The 16,854-nt window shown below is 37.8% G+C and overlaps 1 protein-coding gene across 2 annotated transcripts in view; it reads right to left on the bottom strand.

Annotated features, from left to right (window-relative positions):
* The window catches only part of KCNB1 (potassium voltage-gated channel subfamily B member 1), a 195,363-nt gene that overhangs the window by 174,533 nt on the left and 3,976 nt on the right, over nt 1-16,854 (bottom strand). The window lies entirely within an intron of this gene.

Below are 16,854 nucleotides of genomic sequence, written 5' to 3'. Positions count from 1 at the left end.
TGGATAAACTACAGACAGAGGAGAGAAGAAAACTTAGAGGACTCTTTGGAACATTAAGTACATCGGCATTTAAGTAGTAAAAAAGAGGTACATGATGAGGATCTTATGTTGCAGCACCTGCAATGATTAATCAGAGCATAACTGGGAAAAAAAGAATAAGAACGGCCATATGAGCCAAGATTCATACAAATATAGTTATGATGTTTGTGAACCAAATGGAACAGCAAAGTAAGAACTGGTAAAGGAAAAACAAAGTCCAGTTACCTTATGAAAAAGCATCTTTGGGACAAGATTGTGATAGTTACACCATTTCTTCTACAACTTTTTTTAGCAACTGAGATCAACCCAATGGATCTTCATCCAAGATTCCTTTCAGAAGTAGAGGCAGCCTACTGATGATAAGCCCAATAAATCCTTCTTGAATTTTGACATAATCTAAAGCCTGATTCTCACAGGCACAGGGCACTATTTCAGGTTTAATTCTACAAAAAACAGTTACAGGTTAACAGAAACAGTTTGCATGGCCAATTCAGTTATACACTAATCAAATGTAGTAAGTCACATCTCATCAAGTGGTGGCAGCTGGTGAAAAACATGGCTCTTAGGAAAGACATCTGGGGAACAATGATATGCTGTCCCTAGATGGTGTCATGCTCTGCATGGAATTATTATTTTTTATTAAATTCATTCTGTAATCCACTCAGAATCTCCATAAATAGAGCAGCATAAAATTTGTAGCAATAAATAAACCGTAATAGTAAATGTGTCTGACCATTAAATACTTAATCCAGTTGAACTGAGTTAGAATAGCAGGTGTGTAGATTAAAGTCAGCTCACTCACTCTCTTCTTTCAGCCCTAGGAAGAGGGCAAATAGCAAAGCAGTTCTGAAAAATGTTGCCAAGAAAACTAAAAAATTGACAAGTAGAAGTAGTCACAAAATATTTATGTAGTGCTGCCAAGAAAGCTCCACTGATATATCCATGAAAATACCAACAGTGATTTTTAATAACATATATAGTTTAGCTCTACTAGCATTCCCAGGTGATATTCTCCCATAATTCACAGAGCTATAAATTATGGGATGTGAACTCCAATACAAGTCTCCCACTCCTTCTTTCAAATCATGGAGCTTGGCTCCTTTTCTCATGTTATTGAGAACTATTTGCTCTGCAATTTCCTGGATTATAGAATATCCAAGTCTGGATTCCTTCATCCAGAATCAATTTACTCTGGCCCAATTCTCTACTGCAGTGTTTTACTACTGTAGTACTAATGTGTATGACATTTTGCCATATTGGTTTATAGCAGTAGTATGTCTTGGAGAAAGGAAAGAAAAAGAAGTACAAAACCAATAAACTGGTGTATGATTTCTCCGGGTTGCTGTACCATAAAGCCATGGTGCTATCTACCTGAAGTTGTCTACGCTCAGCTAAGATCAGAATCGTCTTGGGAAATATACAGCACAGAAGGAGTCTGTGGTAAACTGTGTCTTTTTGGGGGGCTATTAGCAATGGTACTTTTAGGCTAGGTTGCTCTAGATCAGATTTCCTCCTGGTGACCGTACATATTTGCCTACTTTGTTCTTCTGTGCTGTCCTTTGCATTTTTCTCTGGTATTTGATCTTTCCCAGTCAATAGAACAGGAGCACAAAAGTCCAGAGAACTACTAGACGGCAACAAGAATTAGGAGTTATATTTGTGTACTTCAGATATGGTAATCTCCCAGGCCTCATTCTTTACCTTTGTTTATATGAATGAGAGAGACAGTGGTAAGCAAAGAAGAGGGCAGAAGAGACATACCGTAATTGCCCTTGGGGACACTCTCGGCTCTGAGACTCTCTGGAGAATTCTGCCCCTGCCATGACTCCCATTGACAGCACATTCTCAGAAGAGGACAATGACCCTGGAGGCCTCAGAAACTACTAAACCTACAAATGTTTAAAAAGGTCTGAAGATCTAACTCCAATAGCCTGGCACTTCACTCTCAGGTTCACATAGAAGCAATGAAGTAATCTGTTGCCTCTATAGAGCTGTTTCACACAACCTGGAAGTATACTTTTAATCTTTCTATACGTTGCTGTGGCTCTGATATAGGCCTGCATCCTGAGCAAAGCTAATTTGCATGAACTGGGTTGGAGGCTTAAGATCTTTAGAATAAAAATATTCCCTCCGAAACAGCCCAACCTGAAACCAGCTATCTTGCAACCTTGCCTGCCAAAGATTTAAAATTGGGATGTAGCATTCACTTTCTTTTCCTCATTCTTACCAGATCTTTGCCTTAATGATCTTGCTTAAAGGTAAAGGTAAAGATTCCCCTCGCACATATGTGCTAGTCATTCCTGACTCTAGGAGGCAGTGCTCATCTCCATTTCAAAGCCGAAGAGCCAGCACTGTCCGAAGACGTCTCCATGGTCATGTGGCCAGCATGACTAAATGCCAAAGGCGCACAGAACGCTGTAACCTTCCCACTAAAGGTGGTCCCTATTTTTCTACTTGCATTTTTTACCTGCTTTCGAACTGCTAGGTTGGCAGAAGCTGGGACAAGTAACAGAAGCTCACCCCGTTACGTGGCACTAGGGATTCGAACCGCTGAACTGCCAGCCTTTCGATCGACAGGCTCAGCATCTTAGACACTGAGCCACCGCGTCCCTACTAATGATCTTGCTTAGCTTGACTTATTCAATGGTTTCTCAAGTAGACCTTTATTTGACCTATTAAGTGCAAGTAAATGTTATTGGAAGAATCCCAGACTGGATGACCACTGTTTTGACAGTTCTATTGAGCTATTTGTCCCATTCAACCCAATAAACTTGAAAATGTCTTGAAGCATCAGGATTAGCCAAGTCTAATATAAATAGTACAAAACCAGGTTGGTGTGGCGGTTAAGGCACCAGGCAAAAAAGCCGGAGGCCATGAGCACTAGTCTCATTTTAGGCACAAAGTCAGTTGAGTGACTTTGAGCCAGTCATTCCCTGTCGGTTCTAGGAACAAGACAGCAATGGCAAACCACTTCTGAAATCTTGCCAAGAATACTGCAAAGATGAGTTCAGGCAATCACCAGGAATCAACATTGACTCAAAGGCACAAATGAATAAAAAAAAAATAGAAGTAACTTGAAATTGATGAACAACAAAACTGATGCAAGTATAGATAAATCCTGCAGTGTCCTTTAATCCAGTTGGCTTTAGAGAAAGGCAAGATTTCAGACTTAAAGATCACTCCGCCCCACAGAAACTATTTTGCTGGCAGATAATTTCCTTGGTTTGTTTCTTTGTTTTTTTTTAAAGGAGGAAGTGTTGGCATATGGTCTAGTGTCAATTCAATTTTTTTCTTCCTTCCATTAGCAATAACTGCATTTCCTGGATCATAATGAAACCCAGATTTCATCTTTCACTCATGCCTCCAAGTTAATTACAATGTTACTGCGATTGTGTCGTGATAAAGAGATAAGATTTTTTTTTCTTTTAAAAAAAAGCATTAAATTGAAAGCAACCATAAAGACCTATTAGAAAATATTCCCAATGAACAGGCTGCTATTTTTAGGCAAAGTTTCTTGTTGCTAGCCTTTCTCTTGAGGATATTTTGTGTACTTTGCTATTGCCTAGGATTTTCCATTTAAAAATATGACAGTAATTTCAGTAAAGTACATTTAATCCAATTGATAGCATGTACAGACAGTGGCGCAATGGGGCTGGGACAGAGGCTTGACGCACATCCCAAGGAGGACCAAAGGCAACTCTAGGAGAACTGCAGATAACAGGAAAACAGCAAGCAGTCTTTAGCAGTGAGAGCTTGGCTGATATGGTGTAGCATTCAAGACTTTTGCAAGACTCTGAAAATTTGGGGTACACAATAATTCATTTGAACCACCTTCCCATTTTCTTTTCAATACCTCCTATGTTATGTGAAGGTTTTCCTCTACTTAAATCACTGGCTCCATGAGTACAAAAGGACAAGAAGCTCAAAATACCGAAAATACCTTTTGAATTATATTCTAACTATAAATTTTTCTAACTTTAAATTTTGCTGCATTGAATAAGAATTATTGATCCATCTGATCATATTTAGGCCCATATTTAGATAGTGAGACTTTCTTTGGAACCCTGACAATTGCCCTATTGCCCACCCCTTAAAATGATCCTGAGCATCAGTCTTTGTTTCTTCGTATATATAAAAATACATTTTCAGGCTGAGTGTGTGAAGTGTGTGTATGTGGCAACAAATGCCCACAGATGTTGCTAACATTTGTAAAAGATGCTATTTTTTAATTAGAACAAATGATGGTGCTCCTCAAGGAAACGCGTAGCATCCTAGCAGTCAAAAACAAAATTCACTTGGTTCTTGTATTTGTGATAAAATGATGTTATATGTGAAAATTGTACATGGTCAGAATGCAATTTTAATTATAGTAGGATTTTTAAAAAACTTGTTTTTCTTCTAATCTAAAATGTGAACTGATGAGAAAAGTGGGAAGAAGAGGAATGAGAGTAGTATATTTCACAGCTTAAGCAATTAACACATGTGGCCTTTTACTGAAAATGCACCCTATAATACCATTACACACGGAATCTAAAATTACCCAAATACATCACTACATAGGATTCTGTTTGAATATAGTGTGCAGCTGTTGGGCAAGAAATGAGGTTTTGTCATTTCTTAGTGGATGCTAATGCAAAGAAATCCCAAACTATTTGCAAATGGGCTGCTGCTCAGATTTTGGTGGTAAAGCAAAAAACTATTTCATGCTAGCACTTTGTAAGCTTTTATTGTCTTACTTATTCTAAAAAGATCTTAAAGCAATATCTGTCTGTCTCTCTGTCTCTATCTATCTATCTATCTATCTATCATCTATCTATCTATCTATCTATCTATCTATCTATCTATCTATCTATCTATCTATCATCTATCTATCTTCCAAAAGGCTATTGCAGAGCAAACAAGAACCCAAAGTACTTGTTTGTGATATGAAATGTCTACTTGTATTTGCTATGATATTTCCATCCTTCATTCTTGGTTGTATTCTCTGTCTCCTTCTATTACTATCTGCCCAGAAAGCAGAAGCCAAAGGAAGAAGAAAATAACAGAACTGAAGTATACAGACTAATCCATCACCATCATGGCACCATTTAAAGCTGATAAACAGAAACAAACTAAAGGGAACATCTATTTATCACGACTGAATAGCCAAGACTAATCAACATGTTTTTTTCCTTGAAAAAGTAAACTGTTCCTTCTTTCCCTCTTTTTTCCTTTTGCCATGTATATTGTGCTATGTGAATTTGTAGAACATGTTCCAATGAAGTGGTTAAAAATGATCGTGCTCTGGTTGGTTTTTCTTTGTCTATACTCTTAACACTCTAAATAAAATTCTATACGATCGTAATGTCTATCACAAACTTTTTAAAGCAACCACCTCTTTTCCCAGAATCATGAGGCAACTATGGAGGGTAGCCATGTGACTCTGGGAGAAGATGCAACTGCTTTAAATAGTTGCATACAGGTGCTGCATTCATGCTCCTATTCTCCCCAAAGCACTTTTCCAACTAATTTCCAAAGAACTGCATAGTTCTATTTAATACATCCAACTGAGACAGGCTGAAGTTGGAAAATAAATCAAGCATTAGCAAATGAAAAAGAAATGATTCAGCATTTACTTCATCTGTCTCAAGTGTCATAGCAAACAAAACTCTCGCTTTGTGTCATATAATGTACCACAGATAAATATATGGAGAAGAGCTCCACTAACTTTAAAGCAGGGATTGAGATTTTGTTGTTACGTAGCACATTTTTCATATATTCAGGCTTTGAGAACTGGGGGTGTGTGATCCCTCATCTTTTGGATCAGGGCCAGAAGGCAGCATTTCTATAAGAATAAATCTGGTAGACTTTACTAAGCTTTTGTAAAAGCATAGCTATTGTCTTTTGACAATATTACAGTATTTCACATAACCACCTGATTTGTTCAGCCACTTTGTTTCCCTGTCTGTATTGAATAAATTCCAGGAAATCACACAGACATTTTACTTGACATGGCAGATTAAAAAATAGGTTACTGGATCATAGTTCTACTCTAGGCTAAATTTTTATTTATTTGTATCCTGCCTTTATTACTTTTATTTGTGAGGCTTGTGTGTTTTGAAGAAGATGAGACCTATGCCAGAGGTTCAATCACACTAGACATGTTTCAAGGACCACACTAGTTGTTATAGTCTTGGACATCTGGTGACAAAGAAGCTACAGGACCTAGGACTGTTGGCTGAGCAACCAGGGCCAGCAATTGAAGGACTATTGAGAAAAAAAATATTTACCCATCATGAATATTCCAAGAACGTTACTTGCACACCATCTGCATTGACAAAATCACCAGCAGTCAATTGCAAAATACAGCTTTACTTGAGTTATTTATAAAAATAATAAAGCTAAAAAATATATAAATATGGTCCATTGTATCTGCAACTTCTTATTCACCTTATAAAAGTAGTTAACAGTCATCGCTATGTATGTGGGATGAATGCATAATATTTAACCAGCCTCCATTTGAATGGTAATTGCTTCTAAAACACAGACATGCAGGTCAAAATTCACAAAGGACAATATTAAGAAGAAGCCTGCTTCAACTCTAGAGTGATACCAGCATTTCTAAATAATTCTCTGCTTCAAGTATCAAACATTGAAATGTATTTAAACCAGTGATGGGTTGCTACCGGTTCGCCCCGGATCAGGCAGGGCTCCACCTACCCACCTGGAGAGAGGCACGCGCACGCCCACAAGCAAACCAGTAGCAATGGGTTTTGAAACCCACCCCTGATTTAAACACAGCATGCTAACATTCATCACCATTGCAGAGCACTAAGAGGCCTTCACTGGAAATCTCTGTGCCCCATAGGCAAGAGAGACATCAGGAAATGGACACACTTTTTCTCCAGCCAAATCCAATCCCACAGGCAAAGCCAACAGAAGCAAAGGTAATTCAATGCAGATAGTGACCAGTGGAGTCTTGAAGCAGAAAACAATTTTTTTTTAATTTTTTTTAAAAAATAGGGCTGAGAAGGTCTAGGAATGCTAGGAAAAGGAAAAGAAGAAAAAGCAGGTACATCCTGTTCCAATCAGATATTAGTCACATGTCTGTACATTAATTATTCTAATAAGGATGATGGTAATTGTATTACAGCCATATCTCCGTAAAGGTAAAGGTTCCCCTTGCACATATGTGCTAGTTGTTCCCGACTCTACGGGGCGATGTTTATCTCTGTTTCTAAGCCGAAGAGCCAGTGCTGTCTGATGACGATTCTGTGGTCATGTAGCCGACAGGACTAAATGCCAAATGCGCACGGAACGATGTTACCTTCCCACTAGGGGTGGGTTCTACTTACCTTTACTACCGGTTCTGCGCAAGCACAGAAAAACAGAAGCTTCTGCGCAGAAGCATTTTGATGACATCGGGTTGGTGGGCAGAGCCTCCCGCCAGTTTTACTACTGGTTCTATAGAACTGGGGCAAACCCGGGGCAACCCACCACTGCTTCTCACCAAAGGTGGTCCCTATTTTTCTACTTGCATTTTTTACGTGTTTTTGAACTGCTAGGTTGACAGAAACTGGGGCAAGTAACAGGAGGTCACTCCGTTATGCGGTGCTAGGGATTTGAACTGCTGAACTGCAGTCCTTTCTGATCAACAAGCTCAGCGTCTTAGTCACTGAGCCATCGCGTCCCCACAAAAATAGGAAAAGAGTAGGTTAAAACTACAATCTCAGAGGCAACATCTCAGAGGCAACAACCAAGCAAAGTTGAACTTGTTAGGCATCCCCAATTATGTTATCCATTATTGGATAGTTCATTCCCATTTCTACAACAAATCGTGCTTTTTTAAAAAAATAGCCTACAATATATGCATTTTGCATGCATTTTCCTTATGCACACCTTTCTGTTATATATTTTGAATGCAATTAACAAGTATTAATTTTAAAGTTGTTTTTCATAAGGTTAATGTTTTAAACACATTTTCTCTTTATACATGCACTATTCAATTTTGCACTGAATTGCAAAACTTGGAATTGTTTGGATTACACCATATAACTCTCGCCACATTTTTGTATTAGTTGAAAACTTACATTGGATCAATTCATATTCCAATAAACTCCCCCTCCTTTTCTAAAACTCGCGGGAATCATTTCAAAGAAATGTATTAGGTATTGTAAACCCACTGATCGCTGATAGCACTAAGCATTAAACAATTCCTAAGACAAAACATAAAGGCATGTTAATTAGCTTTGAAGACTAAGGACCATTGCCAAATAAATTGACACTGCCAATGCTCATACTTCAATTATTGTGCAAAGCTCTCTGCTGAACTGAGCTAGATGGGATTAATCTATTTAGTTTCCCAACGAAGACAAATTAATAAAGAGAAATGAAATTTGGTTCTTCAGAAAGAAATGGAACTTCTTTGAATGCACCCTGGTATTTGCGACATGAGTCACTGGGTTCTGACTTTCTCCATCCCTGCAATTTTCACATTCACAGCTTTAACTGTATGACAATGGCCATTGTGGCAGGATGCAATTATGAATGAAAACTGTCCAGGTTTGCCAGATATCCTTGGGAACGTGCCCAGTCAGTTCCACATAATATGTATGGTATGACGGTTGGGATTCGCTGAGATTTTGATCACTCATCAAAATAGTTTTTGAAAGCCTAGGATAATGAGACATAAACATTTGGAGGTTCAATATTCAGTATTGAGCAATCTGCAATTCCCAGTCTGGAGATAATCTGATGCTGGCTTTATTGTGATATTGTCATCCAGTGTGCGATCCAGTTGCCCAGAGCTGAATAAACTTTTTATATATTGTGGTATCACACAGCCAAGCCACCCCAGCAGTCAACGTTGAGGAATGTTAGAAGTTGTTAAACCAGCAAGAAGCCCATTTCTAAGCTACACACTGAAACTTAACAGATTATACTGTATATAAGAAGCATATTAAATGGATCTGATATTGAATTGGAATGCTATCAAGTGATTTGCATTCTACAATACTGTTTGTAAAAGGGAAGCCTTTATTCATTCCAGCACCTTTTCTCAGAATGAATGATTAGACTCTCAGCAGTAATCATTCCAAAGCATTCAAGGTAAATTTAATTTCTTAAATGAAAAAGGTGCTGGAACATGCCTTCTCTCAAAGGATTCGTGTGCTTAGAGTGAGCAGAACTGTTCTCACGTATGCATGATGGACACGCAGTGGAATTTAGAACGTACAGTATGTTATACCGTTCTAAATTATTTTTAAAATAGAAAAAAAAACCTAGAAGAAAGAAGAAATGCATATAATGCATTGTGGGCTACAATTAGATATGGATCTGTTTATCTCATCACTGGAAGAGATCATAGATGTAGGAAGTCAAAAGGTCAGGAAAGCAGTTATAGTGGATTCAATCTGAATGCCCTGCTAAATTTGGACAATTCCCTTCCCTGCCCCCCCCCCCCAATCCTGACTTTCTCCCCATAATCAGTCAATAACTGAAGTTTCTCAGAAGAATAACATGCTTTGCTGACAATAAAAAAAAAAGCAATTTTTTTTTTTACAAAATGTGTAAGAGAGAGCGAGATCAAGGAAAAAGAAGGAAGGAAAGAAAGTCTTTGCTCTGTAAAACAATACCACCTACTCAACACAATGGATGATATTTATGAAGTAAGTTGCCTGCAATGGGATGGGATGGACTTGAAATGTGTGCAGATTGCAGTCACTAAATTATAATAATCAAGTGCAGCTGCTTCACTCATAACGACTGTGCAGAGCCTCCTCTTTGTAGGAGAGGAACTCTTTGATAAGGACAAACCATACATGGTACATAACTCCTCTTCTTCCTTCTCTTCCTCCCTTCTTCTTCTTCCTTTTCCTCTCCTCCTCTTCCTCCTCCTTTTTAAATCCTTTTTCATTCTGATATTTCCTCATGTTAAACATCTTCTAATTTTAATGATACTAGGGGTGTTTTGTTTTGTTTTTTGCAAACATTCCTCTTACTTACCTACAGGAACTAATAGCAACTCCAAGAGTCTTTAAATTTAGAACATAGCTTGGGTAAAATATTAAATACTCCTTTCTTCCCTAGGATTGGTTCTGAGTTCAGATTTAGAGGCTTCTGCACTCGCTTCAATTAACAAAACAAACTGAGGGAAGGGGAGAGATAGAGAAAAAAAGATAAGTGCATGAAATAATTTGCAGCTATTTATGCTTTTTTTCTTCTAATACACGTGTTTTGTAAGTACTTTTGTCTAATTCATGTACTTTTTGCAAGTCATTTTCTTCACTAAAGTGCATTTTTTGGATGTTGTTTTGGAAATGTACACAATTTTCTGTATGTTTTTTCCCTAATAAATGCATTTCTTGTTTTTATCTTTTCCAGGGAGAATCAGCATTGGAACATTAGGCAGTATGCAAAGTAATATTTGAATATTTGTGTTTGTCATGTTTGTTCAAGAATATGAAATTAAGCAAGGTCACATTAAAATGTGAACCAAACATATTTCCCATCTTTCTTTAATTACAAGCTAATCAGCTTGGAAAGTTCTCATAATTGCTATATAGCATTATTGTGCTACATGATTTTAATGTATGCCAAAGTTTAGGCACAGCAAAGTCTCATTTGGCTCAATGAGAAAAAGAAATAAACTAAAGCTTAATTCCCCATTGAAATCAAGCATTTCATTTTCCTTGAAATGATTAATGGCACCCCTGCTATTCTCCTTTAGCTTTTTTTTTTAATCCCAGATTGTAATAACAGTATGTTTGGTGTATGTGAAGGAACAAATGATCCATTTAAACCATCTGGAAAATAATTCAATATTTCCTTTTCCTCTTCCTCAATAAATATCAAGGAAAGATTTTTCCAAAGAACTGCTGTAGTAGATTCTGAACCCATTCAAAAAAGAGACAGCAAAGACGGATAGGAACGGTGAGTGAACAATCGTTTGTTTCCTAATTGTTAAGAAGAACTACAGTACATTGGACTTTCCTAAAATATAAGAAGCTAAGACTTTGTTTTCCTGAAACATAAACATTTCACAACTGTATCTGTATTGTTTGGTTTACTTGGATGAGAGAACATTTTGCTGGTCCCATACTGCTTTCACACATGCTCCCTGTTCTGATCCACTCTGTTTTTGTACTCATGAGAACACTTTGAAATGTTTCCATAGAAGTGCTTTGGAACTACATCTTTTCAAACTCTTTACTGCAAACATTTTAAATATACCTAGGTTGGGATGATTTAAATGATGAAAAGTGGAATAGCAACTATATAAATTAAAGAATAATTATATTGATATGTGGAATGAATATAGATCATAATCTACCACGCTGGTCCAATACAGGTTGGCAGATGTGCAGATGTGATCAGTGTTAGTTTGGGATATCCATCATGACCTGTTCACCTTGGGAAACCTTTCTGGACATATACATATCCAATGACATAGCCCACAATTTCATTTACCCCTTCAACTTGACAAGCCCCAATCAAAGAAGGAAATGGGCTGGTCACATAGCAAGAAGAACAGATAGCAGGTGGACCAAGGCAGTCATAGAATGGATCCCAATTGATAAAAAATATCCACAAAGGAGATCTAAAACAAGATGGATCGACAACTTCAGCAAGTATTGCGGGCCCAATTGGCAAAAGAAAGCTGGGGAACGTATTGGTTGGAAACATGTGGAAGAGACTTTCATCCTGCACTGGATAGACAATGGTTAAAATAATGATGAATGATGGTATTGATATGCATGTCTTCAATTGCTAAATGCATTTGTGCTGGATTGTTTGTTCCTAAAGACAAACCTGGATATAATGTATAAATCACAAAAGACATTTTTGGCAAGGATGATCATCCTCATATACAGTAAATCAATACAATGTAAGGAACTTCTAATGGATTTTGATACTATGTCAGAGAATATCTTATTATTCAGATACAGTGCAATGCCACCTGAAATAGAAGCAAAGGCAGTTGGGACCCAGCTACAGTGCAAAATAAAAATGACAACATTTGTTTTCCCAATGCACACCAAAGACCCCTAAATCTTTGACATGACTTCCAGAACAAAGAAAAACAACTTTTTCTTTTAATATTGTCCCATCAAGTCAAAGAATCTCAGTTCCCAAAATGCTTTGTAGGCTTTTCACATGAATGTATTGATATGTACTGTATTTCTAGGAGACTCCATTGGCTGGTGGTAGGGACCAAGAGAACCAGTTCAACTTTCAGATCTATTGTTTGGTTTGCATTGGTTTTCCAACTTTCACTCCACACAAAACACTGAAGTCATCAGTCTGGCAAAACGCCTTTTAAGTAACACAGTCAAATCCTGCCTCTGGGATACATGTTGTTCTCCCCAAGGCATTCCCAAGGCATCCAAATCTGCTTGGATCTCATCACCATCATCTCTTAACTCAGCAGGATCCCTAGATCACATCTCTAGTGATGCACCATGGAAAGGAGTGGAGATAATGATGAGCAGGCAGCTATGTGGAAAGCAGGAAAAATTCAGTGGGGAAGAGTTTTCCACTTCACCTTTCATAGATGTACCTGGGTAACCTTCTATCTGACATCCTGGAATGCTTTGACCTTCAGTATTACTAATCCTCACCTAACAGGTTGAGACTATGGCCACATTAGCACATCATGCTTAACTTAAGCAGTGCAATATATTAGCAAAACACACCAAATCATTAACCCACCAAATGAGCTTTGTTTGGACAACACGTTAAGACAAAAATAAACCCATATATACATACAAAACCTCTATTTGAGTCCCGGTGGAATCCTGGAAAGCCATAAAGCACTCTCTGTCCTCCCAAGCCTTGGTCCAAGGGAGAACAGAATCTTTTGCCAGTTATGTTTTGTGTATGTTTTAGTGTTGTTTGGCCAGATTTCCCACCTTGCTCGTCTCCAGAGTCAGTCTGGAGTCAGGTAACACTTAAGTTGGCTCTTTCTCTCTTCTGCCAGGTTTCTCATCGACCTAGTTAAGCACACTGTGGGAATCCAGCCAGGAAAAAAAGTTTCTTTGCTTCTATCATTAGAAACTGAGACAGAGTTCCTTGATTAATTGATTAATTATGTGCCATCAAGCTATTTCCAACTCTTAGTGAATACATAAATTTTCTCCACAATGATGAGATCACATGTCAAATCCTAAACCTGGTAAGTTAACTGAACACCTGCAATCTTTACATGACATGTCATACCCAATCAAAAAAAATTAGATTATGGCTTAAGATAGTGGCCTGATTGTACAACATGCTCTGCCAGAACAGAAACTGTCGGTTGGTCTGGTCATCTAGAAAGATCCTGTTGAAAGACCCTACCTATCAGGTTTGTGGAGTATGGGTCTTCTTTATGGCAACCCCAATTTACATTCAACTCCCACCTTGTTAATATTCTATAAGCAAGTCACGCTGTATTATATCAGTGCAGCCATGGCCCTTCGTAGTTTTGAATGGGGGTGTTCATCTACATTTAATTTTGGGGTTTTACAATTACACATTTCTATTCTCTGTATTTTGCAGTGTGCCACCAGAGATCTCCAGAATTGGACAGGTTACAAACACTGCTAAATACATGAAATAAGTAAATGCAGAACCATAGCACATCTAATGCCTAGCCTAATGTGTTGTGCAAATTCAGCCGTAGAGTGATACTTGACAAGCTTCCAAGAATCTCCTGGATTACCCTGAAGTCTATTTCAAAATCCTTGCTTTTCTACAAGAGCCTGATATTTGACCATCTTAATACTTGCCAATTTTAATAATTACATGTTGCCGGTATTAGTCTCCATATTTGTGCCCAGTTTCTTTGCAGGCATGCTGTTGCTAGTGGTAACATGTAGCTTCTATAGCAGCATGAAATATTTAATTAGCTGCCAAGTAGGATAGTGATTTTTTTTAGCATTAATCTTTCCAGCAACCCCCCCTTTTCCATGGAAGAAAGAATAAGTAAATGAATGTAAAATATGGCTTTTCAGATTGCATTTTGCTGAGCGGTACCAATACAGATAATTGCAGTATCCTTTGATACATATGTTCTGTATTTATATATATAAAGGAGGTGTAAATTAATATTTCTATCTCAGACACCAGAGAGAGAGGGGATTGAATTATGGTTTCTAGATATTCTTAACATAAAGAAGATTTATATAAACTGACATCCTTTTAGAAACGATGTAGTTTGCATGAATATTGGATTTAAGTTCCTTAGGATGGGATATAAAAAGTTGTTAGTAGAAGTTCTAACTTGGCAGAATTGTATGTGTATACAGATCTTTGAGGGCTTGAACAAAGCTACACATCTCCAAGTCTCCAGGTCCACTACACTTTATAAATGATTTGGAAATTATTACACATCATGAAAATCTATAAAATCAGGGAAAGGTAAGGGTCCCTACTAAGGACATTTGGAATTCAGTGAATTAATTGCTCTCTGGGTGCAAAGAGGAAAATATCTGCTGTGAACTCCACATAGGGATCAGGAAGGGCATCCAGTCAGTAAACGCTCAGTCGCCCCGACTCCACTCCGATGCAAGGGATTACAAGGTCATTAAAAATGCTGCTGTATTTATAGGACCATTGCTTTGCATTAAAGTTGACAGGATTTTTTTAATATTCTCCAATCAGAACTGCGCATCCTTTTCAAGCCAAGGGCTGCCACTTAATTTAATAGGATCATAGTCCAAACAGTAGGCCTAGCTAGGACAAATATAACATTGGACTTAATTCCACTCAATTTCATATAATGTAATTAGTTAATTAATTACAATTAGCAATTAGTTAAATGCAAGTACGGTAACAGGATCATGTATTAAATAGCTTTCCCCTTCGTCATAATTTGGCAACAACTTTTGGAAGATTCTAGAAGTGTAACCCAAGGCTCTGTTGGCCATCTGATCTTCTAAGGTTAAAAGATGTACCTCTAGTCTATGCCTGACATAGGCTTTTCAGGTTTAGCCACAACCTGCTTCACTGTTGCAATTCCTTTTTAAAACAGAGATGTCAAGGGTGGAACCTGGGATAATTTTCAGGAAAAGTAAAAGCTCTGCTAAAAGCCACCCTCACTGAATGTCATGTCTTCTTCTCATGACCACCTGAACTATCCGTTTTTTGTTGTGCTTTCACTTAGACTGTGAAGCAGCTGGGCCACAAATGGAACTCCAGCACCGGTGAAATCCACTTACTTTCGCTACCAGTTCGGGAACAGGGGCGCGCAGGAGCGTGTGTGCGCTACGTGTATGCACACGCACCTCTTCTGCACATGCGCAGAAGGTAAAAAAATGGACGTAATGACGTCCCAGAGGGTGGGCTGAGCCTCCTGCCGCCAGCGCTACTGGTTCGGCAATCCAGATAGAACAGGGCGGATTTCACTGCTGGACTCCAGGTCTTCAACAGTTCATTCCTCAGCCAAAAGACCAGCTAGCCCAGCTTTCTACCAAGTGGGACCTCAAGATAATTAAACAAAAAAATTTTTTTTTAAATTTTGGATTCAAAACTTGAGATAATGGCCAAGAGTATCTATGAGAGAAATGTGCCTGGTGGCCTCAATGCAAGCTGTATAATGGGGTAGGACAATGCACCCTTCAAAATCTGTTTGAAAGAAGTATTTGGGACCTTTCTTTTTGGTATTCATTGAAACAGTCATATCTTTTTCCAGGCTTCCATGTTAAGTATGAAAAAATCAAGTTGCTTTAATGATTTGACCTTTTATAGCTTTATAGCTATAGCTGTGGCATTTTTTTAGGCTCATGTAAACACACACACACACCCAAAAAAAGCAGTGGCTGCTTTAATTAGTAATAGAGAGATGCAATGCTTGTGCAAACTCTAAAGTACTTCTTTAAATCATTTTCAAAGCAAGCATAGTCCTAACTGAATTCTCGACCATGTCAACTGAGTATAATAGGGTGCAGAGATAACCTTGATATAGGAATACAAGAGTCATTAGGAAAATCATTAAGAGAAAATACATGACAACTTAATTCTGAGGAAGGAGAGAACGTGAGGAAGAAATTCAAAACAACCCTGCTTTGATTCTGTTGGTATAAGTGAGGCCAAAGGTAAATTGGCAGATTTTCAAGATTCTGTTATTATAGTGTACAACAATAAAGTCAAATTCCTGTAATCAATGGGGTGTCTGTTTTCTGACCTGGCCTGTCTCAAAGGGCTTCCAATGATGCAGTCAATTACTCTAAGGAAACTCCTTAAAATAGTGGCATCTTTTTTTTCAGGCTGATACAGAAGGCTCTATCTATGTACAGCACCTTTTCAGAATCATCTTCAAACTACACCCAGCCATAGTAAGAGGCAGCTTGGAATTCTTAGAGGTTTCTGACTTCCTCTACAATGAAATCATCAAAACCTGCACAAATATATTAGAAGGGAGTGGGGGATTTAGAATTAGAAAAAGGTATCTATTGGAAATCTATTGAAAACAAAACAAGGTTTATAGATTGCCAAAATGAAAATTGAATATGAAAATTGCTTTAATCCCTAATCCTCCTAAGTAATGAAAGGAAACATAACAACAACGTTCTAATCAAACAGAGATTATGTCACATTTTCACATAATTGGACATGTTCATAGGGAATTTTTTTGCCTTTGTTTCAACAACTTCACTTCATTGCTACACAGCAGTACCTAGATGACATTGATTGACTCTAAAAGCTGAGTAGGATTAAATCTGGTTACTATATAGATGAGAGATTTCCACATAATTCCAAGGTTAGGCTGGGATTCTGAATGAACCTTCTAAAATAAGGCAATATCAATCCTATTTCTACTGTATAACTGTTGCAAAGAAACCTCTTTTAAAAATA

The sequence above is a fragment of the Pantherophis guttatus genome, chromosome 3, assembly GCF_059756535.1.
Source record: "Pantherophis guttatus breed Tessera chromosome 3, ASM5975653v1, whole genome shotgun sequence".
In the NCBI taxonomy this organism is placed as follows: domain Eukaryota; kingdom Metazoa; phylum Chordata; class Lepidosauria; order Squamata; family Colubridae; genus Pantherophis; species Pantherophis guttatus.
The sequence above is the reverse complement of the archived record's forward strand: the minus strand, read 5'-3'. Positions and strand labels throughout refer to the sequence as shown.